The sequence below is a fragment of the Triticum dicoccoides genome, chromosome 3B (assembly GCF_002162155.2).
Source record: "Triticum dicoccoides isolate Atlit2015 ecotype Zavitan chromosome 3B, WEW_v2.0, whole genome shotgun sequence".
Classification (NCBI taxonomy): Eukaryota; Viridiplantae; Streptophyta; class Magnoliopsida; order Poales; family Poaceae; genus Triticum; species Triticum dicoccoides.
Window position 1 is genome coordinate 303,235,659 of NC_041385.1, and position 13,595 is coordinate 303,249,253.

Here is a 13,595-nt window from a genome sequence, read left to right on the forward strand (position 1 = left end):
GATGGACAGGTCCACTACCTCGAACCAGAGCGGCTCACGTCGAAAGTGGTCATGGGTGCCGAACAGGACGTCGAGTCGGATCCGGCCGATCCGGGAGCAGGAGAGGTCGGGCACGATGCCGTGAAAGATCGTCCACGTCAGCTCTAAGTATTTGGCCTTGAGGCCGAGCTTGGTCATAGTGTCACGGTAAAGGATGTTGATCCTGCTGCCGCCATCGATGAGGATCCGGGAGAACTTGCATGTATGCTGGGGTGCGACGATGGTGGGTTCAAGGACGAGGGTGTAGCCACCTGGGTTCGGCATGACGACGGGGTGGTGCTCCCAGCCCCAGGTGATCGGGCGATCCGACGAATGCATGTACTCTGGATTTGCCGGGACGACAATGTTCACTTGCTGCCGGAGTAGGCGCATGGTACGTTTGTCATCACCAAGGCTCGTGAAGACGACGTAGGTCGCGTTCTGCAAGGGGTAGACGTCACCGCGCATCGCGCCATTCGCCGGTGGTGGAGGAGGAGGAGGCACCGCCCCCAGAGCTGGAGCTGGAGGAGGCGGGATGTCGCCCCTCATGATGCGCTTGGTGATGGCGCAGTTCCGGAGCATGTGCATGGATGACCTCGCGCTACTGTGGTGCTGGAGGGAGTGTCGAGCATCTCCTCGAAGCTCATGGTAGGCTGCCGTGCCATCTTTCTAGTTTGCCAGTGCTTGGCGGCCGGCTCGGCCGCGAGTGCTTGCTCGGTGGCCGCGACGAGGCGGTTGTCATAGTGCTGGGCCGCCTGGTCGGCCTTGCGCTTGTTGTTCTGCTGGTTGTGCTACTGCCAGCTGTTCTCGCCGGCCGGCTTGGGAAGGAGAACCGGCTTGTCCTTGCCGGCTTCATCCAGTGCCACCTGGAACTTCATGGTGGAGTCGGTGTTGGCGTACTTGTCTGCTGTCACCATAAGCGCGGCCATGATGGCCGGGTCGGAGCGCAGGAGCTTGTGCTTGAGGAGGGTGCGTCCCGGCACCCGCTGATGAAGTACTGGATGGCTTGGACCTCGTGGACGCCCTCACAGCTGTTCCAGAGCTCAGTCCAGCGGGCGAGGTACTCGCGGCCAGTTTTCCGTCAGCCCTTGCATGCACATGGCAAGCTGGCTGGGACAGCCGAGTCGCTTCTAGGTGTCGGCGAAGTTGCGCACGAGGCCCTGCTCGAAGTAGACCCACGTGTTGATGATGCCAGCCGACAGGCTGTTCAACCGCGTGTGGGCTGAGCCCTGGAGCATGAGCGGAGCATAGCATACAGCTAGGCGGCGATTGCCGCCTGCAATGTCGATGGAGGTGGTGTAATCAATGAGCCAGTCCTCCGGCTTGATGGTGTCATTGTAGTTTGGGGTGTCGTGGGAAAGCGTGAACCATTTGGGGAAAGGCTCGCCCTGAATGCGTGTGCCAAAACAAGCTGGCCCAATTCCGTTGTTCTCCTATAGCTCCAAGGAGAGAGCGAGTCGGTCGAGGCGGTGGCGAGCGTCGGGGTCGTTTATGGCGCGCGGGCCCAGCCGGCTAGCGACCACGCCGTGGGGGGCGGGTCGACCAAAGCCGAACGACAGTCGGGTCGCGGGGCAGGGTCGTGTTGGCACCCATTTTCTGGAGCCGGCTCGTCGGCCAAGCCGCCGACGGTTGTAGGAGCGCGGTTGCGCCTAGTCCGGGTGCAGCCGAAATGGGCTTCGTCGGGTGCCGAAAATGTCGTGTTCCACTGGTCTTCGGGGTCATTGGCGCGGCGCGAGCCGGATCTCGCGGGCTTGTTGAGCTCGTTGAGGTGGTCCTTCTGCGCGTTTGCCGCGTCGAGGAGGTCGTTCACCCGCTTCAGGCGGTCCTTCAGTTCCTTGCCCTAGAGCTAGTCCAGGTCGACTGCGACCACCTGGGCGGCACGCATGTTCTTCATGGGGGTTTCATAGTCAGGAGGGATTATGCCAAGGGCGCGACTGATGGCGCCGCCCCGGGCCCGCATGTTGGCAACCCGGCTTGGCTCGGCGGTGGTAGGCATGAGTCCGTAGGTGGTTTTGCACTCCCGCTGGGCGGAGTCTAGACGGCGCTGCATGGCCGCGAGGATCTCGGTCAGATCTAGCAGGCGCTGGCGATCCTGCTCCAGTCGGCCTGGACCTCGGCATTGTTGGAGGCTTCGATGTCGGTGGTATTGAGGATGCGGAGGCTCTGCATCCCGGCATGCAGCGGGTTGGCCTCGCTAGCACGATCTGCAGCGGCCCTAGCTTTGGTGGCCTTCCTTGCTGCGCTGGACGAAGAAGAGGCGGTAGCGTTGGTGGCGAACACTTCCACCCGAACACAGAGGTATTGCCCCGATGGAAGCACCATTGCCGACGGAGATGGGGGAGTCAGAGATGTCGAGCACCCCGCTAGGTTACTCGCCAACCATGGGCACATCGGAGATGCGCAGCGTGGCGAATGAGGCGGCGAGCATGTTGATGATGTCGTCCGCCAGCGAGACTGGCTGGTCGTTGTCAGAGGGGAGCCCCATCTGCAACGTGACTCCGGCCTGGACCTCGAGCTGCCCCAAAGTGCGCGCAAATGTCGTGGTGGGTGCACAGCAGATGCCAAAGGATGGATAAAGAGAGGAGGTGGCTCGAGGACACTGGTGGTCTCCAGAGGCGATGTCGGCATGAGCGAGCGTGGGATGCAAGACATACCCAGGTTTGGGGCTCTCCGGAGAGATAACACCCCTAGTCCTACCGAGGTTGGTTTATATGATATGGTACAGAGTTGCTCCTGGAGCTGTTTGGAGGAAGGAGGAAGACATGCCAAGGCTTAGTGTAGGACCTTGAAGTATGTCTAGAGGGGGGGTGATTAGACTGCTTGACCAATTAAAAACTTAACCTTTTCCCAATTTTAGACTTTGGCAGATTTTAGCTATCTTTGGACAAGTCAAGCAATCTTCACACAATTCAAGCAAGCATGCAAAGAGTATATGAGCAGCGGAAATTAAGGCATGCAACTTGCAACAATGCAAAGGGAAGGGTTTGGAGGATTCAAACGCAATTGGAGACACGGTTGTTTTTGTCGTGGTTCTGATAGGTGGTGCTATCGTACATCCATGTTGATGGAGACTTCAACCCACGAAGGGTAACGGTGGCGCGAGTCGACGGAGGGCTCCACCCACGAAGGGTCCACAAAGAAGCAACCTTGTCTATCCCACCATGGCCATCGCCCACGAAGGACTTGCCTCACTAGCGGCAGATCTTCACGAAGTAGGCGATCTCCTTTCCCTTACAAACTCGTTGGTTCAACTCCACAATCTTGTCGGAGGCTCCCAAGTGACACCTAGCCAATCTAGGAGACACCACTCTCCAAGAAGTAACAAATGGCGCGTTGATGATGAACTCCTTGCTCTTGTGCTTCAAATGATAGTCTCCCCAACACTCAACTCTCACTCATAGGATTTGGATCTGGTGGATAGAAGATTCGAGTGGAAAGCAGCTTGGGGAAGGCTAGAGATCAAGATTCATATGGTAGGAATGGAATATCTTGGCCTCAACACATGAGTAGGTGGTTCTCTCTCAGAAATGTAGGTTGGAATTGTAGGTTTGTTCTGATCGCTCTCTCCACGAATGAAGAGAAGGTGGGGGGGTATATATAGCGTCCACACAAAATCTAACCGTTACACACAATTTACCAAACTCGGTGGGAACGAATCAACAAACTCGGTCGGACCGATTTAGTAAACCTAGTGACCGTTAGGGTTTTTGGTGGGACCGACATGCAACTCGGTAGGACCGATATGGTTAGGGTTAGGGAATAACGTAATCTCGGTGAGACCGAGTACACAAACTCGGTGAGACCAATTTTGGTAATTAGCTAACCAGAGAGTTGGTCAGGTAAACTCGGTTAGACCGAAACGTTACAAAGGGGAAACAGAGTGTTTAGATTACAATCTCGGTGGGACCGATCGCTCACTTCGGTTAGACCGAAACGTTACTTAGGGAAACAGAGAGATTACAATCCCATCTCGGTGAGACCGAGATCCCTATCGGTAAGACCGATTTGCCTAGGGTTTGTGGCAGTGGCTATGACATTTGAACTCGGTGGCGCCGGATAGAAAGAATCGGTGGGACCAATTTTGACTTTGGGTTTAGGTCATATGTGGATGTGAGAAAGTAGTTGAGGGTTTTTGGAGCATATCACTAAGCACTTGAAGCAAGAGGCTCATTAAGCAACACCTCATCCCTCCTTGATAGTATTGGCTTTTCCTATAGACTCAATGTGATCTTGGATCACTAAAATGTAAAATGTAGAGTCTTGAGCTTTTCAGCTTGAGCCAATCCTTTGTCCTTAATATTTTGAGGGATCCACTTTCATCATCCATGCCATGCCATTCATTGAGCTTTCCTGAAATATTTGTCTTGGAATAGCATTAGCTCAATGAGCTATATGTTGTTATGAATTACCAAAACCACCTAGGGATAGTTGCACTTTCAATCTCCCCCTTTTTGGTAATTGATGACAACATATACATCAAAGCTTTGACAAATGATAATAAGATTGAAAAACATCGTCGCTTTGAGAAGTATGTGATAAGCAAGAGCTCCCCCTAAATTTGTGCATAGTTTAAGATTTGATTTGGACTGCAAATGCACAAGGAATTAGGCTCATGGGTTACTCTTCCATGTCACATACATCTTGGTGGAGCGCTCAAAATAATAAAGATTGAATACATGCACTCATCACCAAGAAAAGTGAATGATCATATAAGGATAAGTAAGATAATATCATCTAACAAGCATAAGTGTAGCTTATGATCAAACACATGATCATCAATGTCTCACAGATAATAGCATAATATCTCAAGCAATCAAAAGCAAACAAAGTTTAACCACCAAAGCAAGAGAGAACAAAAAGCAGCACTCTCTCTCTAAGCCTATGATCTATACATTTTTCTCCCCCTTTGGCAACAAGTTACCAAAAATTTCATAGAAAATGCATAGTACTAGATCGACTCTCAGGCTTGGTCTTCAGGTGGTGGTGTAGAGATGGCTCCTTGGACGAAGGCTTCAGTTGATGTGGATGGAGCTGAAGGAGTTGGTGCTGGAGCTGGTTGCACTGGAGCTGTAGGAGCTGTAGCTGGTACGGATGAAGTAGCTCTGGTGTCTGTCACTGGCACTGCAGCTGATCTCTGAGCTCTAGGCACTCTGGCAAATGCATCAGTGGTTGTCTTGCCCTTCCTCTCCTGCATGTCATCCTGTAGCTGCTCCACAACTGACTGAATCTCAGTTACTTTGACATCTAAATCATAGAAATTTTGTTCCATGATTCTTTCCAGGCTCTCCTGGTTTTGAGTTAGTGTGGCCAACCCCTTCTCAACCCTCAGAGTTGATGCTATCAAGTAACCAAGCTTCTCCTGCTTGTTGTTCAAAAAGTACTCAGATGCCTCTTCTTGTGTTGGCATCTTGGCAGCCTTCTCTTTCTTTGCTTTCTCCTTCTTCTGTTGAGCTTGTACTGATGATGGTTCATTCTCATTCATCACAACTTGATTGTCCTCAAATTCTAGATAGATAGTGTCAGGACCCCGACTCAATGCCACATCGACCTAGCATGTAACACCTCATATCACTTTGCGGCCTCACGCACGGTATTCCCACGGGTGTCGCCTTACCTTTGCCCGGGACCGTTTGCGCCTTTTGGCACACGTATATGACAGTGTCGCTAGCATCCATATGATAAGGAGCCCGGGCTGACATGGCTAGTCGTAAACCCAAAGTGGCACAGACTTACAGGGACAGGCATCCATGACCCAGCATCGAACGTGTCGGTCATCAGCGAGTGAATCCAGGCTGTAGCACTGGGCTAGCAGGACTCCGGTGAACCGGGCTGTAGCGGGCTAACAGGACTCCGGTATTCATCGCGTGACATTTCCCCGAAGGGACAGACACAGGAACGAAGAAGGACACATGCCGGCCAGCCTAAGTGTTCCGGAGCAGTAGCAAGCTACCAAGGCTCAATGGAAACACTAGGAGACATTTCCCGGTAAGAGAGGCTACTAAAGATAAACAACTAGATGGTCAGATCCCACACATACCAAGCATTTCAATAACATACACACAATATGCTCGATATGTGCAAATACAACATGGCATCACAACATGACTCTACGACTCAAGTATTTAATCAATAGGCTCCGAGGAGTGAGATATTACAAACATGGGTCTCATGACCCAACACTCAGAGCATACAAGTCGAAGCACAAGCGGAAGCTATCATGTCTGGGTACAGACATCAATAAATGAAAAAGGCTGAGAAGCCTGACTATCTACCAGATCCTGCCGAGGGCACAAGATCGTAGCTGAGGTAACAAGCTAAACGTCGAAGTCCACGCGGAACTACTAGTGAGACCGAAGTCTCTCTGCAAAAACATAAAATAGGCAAACGTGAGTACAAATGTACCCAGCAAGACTTACATCAGAACTAACTACATATGCATCATTATCAACAAAGGGGATGGTGGGGTTTAACTGCAGCAAGCCAGCTTTGACTCGGTGGCTATCCTAAACTACGACTGCAATGTAACTCTTTTGAGGTGGCGCACACGAGTCCACATATTCACCATATCAATACACCACTATGGAACCGCTCCTGTCTCCCTACGAGAACGCCATCCATAGCACTAACGCTTATCTTGCGTATTTTAGGGTATCCACTTTCACTTGTCTATGAACTGATATAAGCAACCCAGAAGTCCTTTTCCGCGGACACGGCTATTCGAATAGATGATGTTAACCCTGCAGGGGTGTACTTCTTCACACACGCTCTCACCACTTACCGCCGTTTACACGACATGTACTCGGCAACCTTCAAGCGGAAGCCCAACGTGGGTGTCGGCCACGGCCTACCTAAACACTCAAGTCTCTAGTCCAGGTTTATCGCCTATTCGGGTTCCATCCATGAGGAGATCCGGCCGGAGTTTCGCTCACAGCCCCAAACGATGTGAACAGGGTTCCGTGACACCAAACGGGCGCCCGGTTTACGCGGCCACGTGCCTATCGCATCACAGCCCACCCCTACGGTCAGCGCTGCGCACGGCCTCCAGCATACTACAAACACCAGAAACTACTTGCAACTCCTGGACAGAGGACAAGGGTGATCAAGAAGCCGAGAGGGTCCATTGGTTTCGGGCCCAATGCATGGTAGTAGCTGAATCATGGATCACAAACACAAAACTCAGTTCCTGAGGACGGCTGCAATGAGACAACCCACCATGTACTCCTACATGGCCTCTCACCGCTACCTTTACCAAATCGTGTTCACACACTTAGCTCACACACAGTAGGACATGTTCACACACCTCTGATTCATCCCGGATGAATCAGACCTGACTCAACTCTAAGCAGTAGCAGGCATGACAAACAAACATGAATGAGTAGGCACAACAGGGCTCAAACAACTCCTACTCATGCTAGTGGGTTTCATCTAATTACTGTGGAATGACAGGTCATGCAGAGGATAAAGGGGTTCAGCTACCGCAGCAAGTAACAGATGAATCGATGTTGTCCTAATGCAGTAAAAGAGAGCAGGAGCGAGAGAGTGGGATTTTATCGGAATGAACAAGGGGGTTTTGCTTGCCTGGCACTTCTGAAGATAACATTGAGTCTTCATCAGTGTCAACGATCACATCATCGGTATCACGTCTATCGAGAGGGGACAAATACCGGCAACACAAAAGGGAACACAATCAATGCAATGCACAATATGATGCATGATCATGACATGGCAAAATGAATGTGTTTAGAGCTAATGCAACTAGCAACAGATTAAATGAAGTTGGTTTGAATATAAGATTCAAATTCAAACTCCATATGTGATTATTCAAATGCCATTTAATTGATTTGTGCTAAACAGCAGCTATAAGTTGTTCTAACATGCATGAAAATGGTACAGATGGATTCCTTGAATTTTTCTGATAATTTTTCATATGTAATTTATTTAATTTGGAGTTACGGTTAATTTTCTATGATTTATTGAAGTTTTAGCTATTTTCTGGAAATAATAAATCATTTTTGATTTATTTTAATTCCAGAAACAAATACTGCGTCAGCATGACGTATTAGTGACGTCAGCAGGTCAACGTGGCTGGTCCAGGTCAAACCTGACGGCTGGGACCCGCACGTCAGTGTAACAGGCAAGGACAGAGGCTGACTGGTGGGTCCGGTCAATGCTGACATGGCAAAGTCAACAGTGACAGGCGGGGCCCTCTGAGATTAGTGCTAATTTAACACAGAGGTTAAACTAATTAATTAGGCACGGGGGCCCACTTGGCAGTGGCTCTAGTGGGTGATTAGCGGGGTGTTTACGCCCTAATTAAGTGGCCACGTCGGCGAGTGACGCCGGCGACCACGGCGACGGCGAGAACTCGCCGGAGTTGCTCGGGACGGCGCTAAGGCCCGCGGCTGGTCGCGCTGAGGGCACCAAGAGTGAGCCCGTGCTCCCGCGCATCTAGGGGGACCCACGAGAGGGCGTGGGGTGGCCGGAGTTGAGCGCGGCATCGACCCCGGCGGCGGCTGGAGCTCGGGGGTTCGCGGGACCGGCGCTGCGGTGTGCAAACAAGACGGTTGTCGCGCTAGTTTTAATCTACGGGACGCAACGAGTGCAACGGACGCATGCGTGGGACCAAAAGGTCACCGGAGCTTCACCGGCGACGAGCCCGTGCGGCGGAGCGTCTCGGCTCCGGTGGAGGGAGCGGCTGGAGCGCGAAATCGGACATGGGGTTAGGGGGAAACGAAGCAGGGGCTCACGGAGATCACGATGAGACGGTCGGCGTGCTCGGGGAAGGCCTGGGGCGACGGGACAGCGACGGCGATCTCCGGCGACCGGAGCTTGAAGACGAGTCGATGCGGTCGAATTGGGGCGTCCGAGCGCTCGGGGCTTGCTCGAGGCGACGTAACAGGCGGTGGCGGAGTTTGCAGACTACACGGGGAGGCGAGAGGAGCATGGTGGGCGTGGTGGCAGCGAACGACGGCGGCGGCTCTCTGTTCGGGCGAAGAACGAAGAGGGAGAGGGGAAAGAGAGCAGCGAGTGAGGGAGAGGAGAGAGGTGCAGGGGGGGCGAGGGGGAGTGCGTGGCTCCCTCGGGTGCCTCCAGCGGCAAGCAGGTAAGCAGAAGTGGCCGAGGCAGCGTCGGCGCGCGCCACGCCTCGCCTCTGTTCGTCCTCCTGGCAGAGGAGGAAGAGGACAAGGGGGGGAGGTGGGCTGGGCCGGCTGGGCCGGCCAGATGGAGCTGGGCCAGGCTCTGGTGGGCTGCACGGTAAGGCCAGGTAACTTCCTTCTCTCTCTCTCTTTTTCTAATTATCTCAGTTTTCTATTATTCTGTAAATTTAGGGCTTTATTAAAAATACTCAGACACTTTCAAAAATCATGAAACTAATCATGGCTACTGTTTAGAATATATCCAACAGTAAACATTTTAGTTTATGATTATTTGAGCATTTGAAATATTTAATAGCATTTAAATGCCCAAATGAAAATACTATATGATTTAATTCAGTGACCAAATATGTCCTCCAAAAATATAAACCATTTTTGGTAGATGCTTCCACCTCAAACCAGAAATGTTGAACATTTTTAGAGGACATTTTGAGTTCAATGAAAAAGGTTTTATTTTGACCCTAGTTGAATTCATTTGGTGCTAGGGCTTAGTCAATCCCCATCTCAGGTTTAAATGAAATTTAAACATGATGTAACACTCTAATGCATGCACTAGGCATTGTCAGAACTAGGGATGTGACAACTCACCCCCACTAAACAAGAATCTCGTCTCGAGATTCAAGCGTAGGGTAAGATGAAAGGGAAACGCAAACTAGTATAATCTTCATGATCCAGGGTGCACTTCAAATGAACGTTGATTTGAACACCATCTTTGTCTTGAAGTCTTGCTCTGAGAAATCCTGTCAACATGACACGGAGGGAAGGAGGAGACTCTAGAAGGGTCGATCTCCTCGAAGATCGAACAACTCAGGACTAACTCCCGGAATGAGACATAGGACCATCTCTCGGGTTGAGACACGAGCACACATCCAGAGGGGTGGGAGGAGACAGATGACGAAGGTGCACTAGGTGGACAACAATTCCACACTTAAGAAGGTGGTAAACGATTGTCAACGTAGCGAGGAGTTGAGTTGCTATGATACCACAACGAAACATCCTGGAGGAGGGTGATTCGTAGATTATTTTCTTAAGTGGCAAAAAGAATTACCTTTGATTCAGAGATTATTGAAAACCTTTATACCAGCCTAAGGCAATTCTCAAGCGATCGTTTGGAGGGGGTCGGTAGAATGGCATACTCGGACTTGGATGATGTGGATTACCTTGTTGAAGACAACGCAATGGATGAATTTGCTTATCACCGGAAATGGAAGAGACCCATGGTAGAATGGCGCATTGGCGGTGCAAGCTGGGAACAAAATGCAAATGATGGGAATGATTCTGGTAACTAGGGAAGAACCCAACAATAGAGAGTGAATTCACTGTTTGAAAAGGTCATAGCATTGCCGAGGAAACCGAGAGGAATCCCAGTTAGTGCCGATGATAACACCTAGCGCTTATGCGTGCTCTCAAGAACTTGAGCATTTCCATATTCATCAAGGTTTTACCAACATCCGTGTCCAGGATCCTGGCAACACAACATACCACCATGATGAACAACGATGGACGATGCAGATGCATAGGAAGATAACATCAACTCAGATTTCACCCTAGCGAGGCTAAGGAAACAAAATCTGGATGATCGACCGAGAGACATTTAGCACTCCGCTTCTAATGTTCTCCTTGATGTGCTAGTGTAATCCACCCATAGATATGGTTTGATATCTAGAACATCAAGTAAAGGTCGGACTTCGGAAACACAGAAATCCACAAGGAACAACTAGGGAGGTAGATCCTACGAAATCCTTATGGGGAGGTGGCCAACTTCCTCAATCAAGATACTACAATATTAGGTCTCTCGGCGGGGTGTGTTGGCCACGACATCCACTTTACCGGTTATCGTGAGACCAATATTATATTTCTTGGGAAATGTTCCAAACCATCATATCTGCCTGAGATTCAGATCTGGTTGGTGTCAGGATATTCCAGACTCATCGAGTCTAGGAAGAAAACGAAAGTTTGCAACATAAATCGATGAGATGACGTTACGAGATTCTCGGGAATGAACTACGATAGCAGGCTCCAAACATGAGCTGGTTCTGCTACTAACATGTGAACACGTTGTCCCAGACAAGCATGGCCATGTAGTAGTCTTATAATCAAACACTACCGAGTTCAGGTGGGGAACCATAATCGAGGATATCGAAGTCTTTACGCAAGTCCATGGATTAGATCCCAAGCATAGACTTCTTTTCCTTGAACAAGTCAATCAGTGGCTTAGTGTGCTAGGGACACATATAGAATGAAGGTTGCAAGTCTCCAGACTACAGAATACTTCGCACGTGTGCATGACTGATTTGGGATGATTCCAAAGGAAACAAAACAATCTTTCTCAAATTCACGGCGGCAACTTTCACCAAATGCACGTGTATAAGAGGAAGTCACTCCTTTCATCAAACAAATACTTCATGAGCTAGCATGAAGAAAATGCTTTCAAAAGTTTCCAACACTAGCTTAATGTTCAGCAAAATTATGGAGAAGACAAGGATGTTGTCATTGGGCACAACAACAATTCATCTGGGTTTCCTTTTAAAAGGAATTCCATAGTTAAGTGAACAAGTGATAGCATTGGTCAGACCCAAAAGATATAATGGTGTATGCTCGAGGGATCAACCACGAGTAAGACAACATTACGAATATCGTTGGTTCTGGTCTGATTGGATGATAGCCCATACTCAATCAAAGGTTTGGGTAAGACAATAGATCCAACAATTGTTCACAAGGACCAATTGATGAAGATATCATCTTTCTTCACACACACACACACACACACACAAAAAGATATCCCTTAACATGAACTAAGTCAGACAAGCTTTTATCTTCCAGCTCTCCAAGTTGTTGTTTAGCTTATCCAACTAGCTCAGTGTATCCAACACGGATTCTTGGAGAAGGGGTGGTTTACAGGAATAAACCAACTTGATCACGAACTCAACATAGCGGTCAGGTGACAACCTGGTAATACTTCTGAGAAGATATTCAGAAAATCACGAACCACCGGTATGTTACGAAGCTCGAGAACAATCTTGCTTTTCAGGGCAAGGCGATATGATCAATAGAGCAAGGATTTGAAATAACCCTAACTCATCGATCGAGGAGTGCACCGAGAACAAGGACTAGGTAGCACGATCAATCTTAGAATGATGATTCACTAACCAACATGCTAAGAATGAAATTATTGTCCTTTAACTACCAAACAACGGAGTTGCTAGCAGTTTTGATTTCACACACCACGATTCACTTGTCGACATTCCGGTTACGATAACACAGGAACCGAGGAATGAACAATGATGGCGAGAAGTATCACTGTGTCAAGAGTTCATAGGATGGTGTGCAATTCCCATGACATTCTTGATATAAAGATGGTAATACTCCAAGGTGGAACAGAGTAAAAGTTGGATTGGCATTTTTATCTGCGGAGTACGATGGTTTTGACCTAATCCTAGATATGGATGAGGTATTGGAGTTTGTTTCTCCTAGTCATTCCGCGATGGAATGGCTTGACGGACCACAAGAGTAATAGGCATCGATAAATGAACGCACGCATACTCTTGACTATCAATTGATAGACGAAGGTCAGAAGACAACTAAAGAGGGACAACTCAAAGGAACATACGATTTTCTGAGTTGTGGATGCATGGTTTAGCATGTCGAACGAATTCCACATATTTCTTCCGGATAACCCATGCGGAAAGGTAGAACTGTCAGAGTCACAATGTAGAATCGAGAACCCATCGAGAGCACTCTGATTGTGATCTTTCGATCAGCGAGGAACATCTGCCATAAGCGGTTCATAGTATTTGGAAGAAAGGAATACCACGAACATCGAGGACTAATGCAAAGGTTACTAATAACCTAAAGGAACGGGCAAAACTATCAACATGAAGCAAGTAGGGTGAATCTCGGGTTCAAAACCCAGGGATAGAATACCTATTACTAAGTAGCATCACGGGATGCTTTCGAGAATGATGGCCAGAATCATCACACTGGGAACACAAATCATGGCTAAATTACTAGATGATCCCCTAAGACACCTAGGGTCACAATAATAACTCCAACATAATGTCAAGGCAATAGAATACCTCAACTCAACAATTAGTGTGATTGAGCTGGCATAAAGGAACATCGAAACCAGAGGGAAAGGATTTTGCAAATGCATCAGACTATTTAGAAACCTGGAATGACTCGGACAGCATAACGGCTGTAAATGCTCAGAAAAGATTTGAGACATTCACAAAAATGGTGGCATAACCACTCAGAAGCACAATATCAAGGTCTCGAGATCAATAATTAACATACAGAAGTACTAGGAACTGAAACGAGGCTTAAGTCCAACAATCTATAAGTCTACGGATTAGTAACACGTGATCCTGATAGAAAGAAAAGATAGCCTAGTTCTTAATCCCCGCAGGAAAGATAAGATGACTC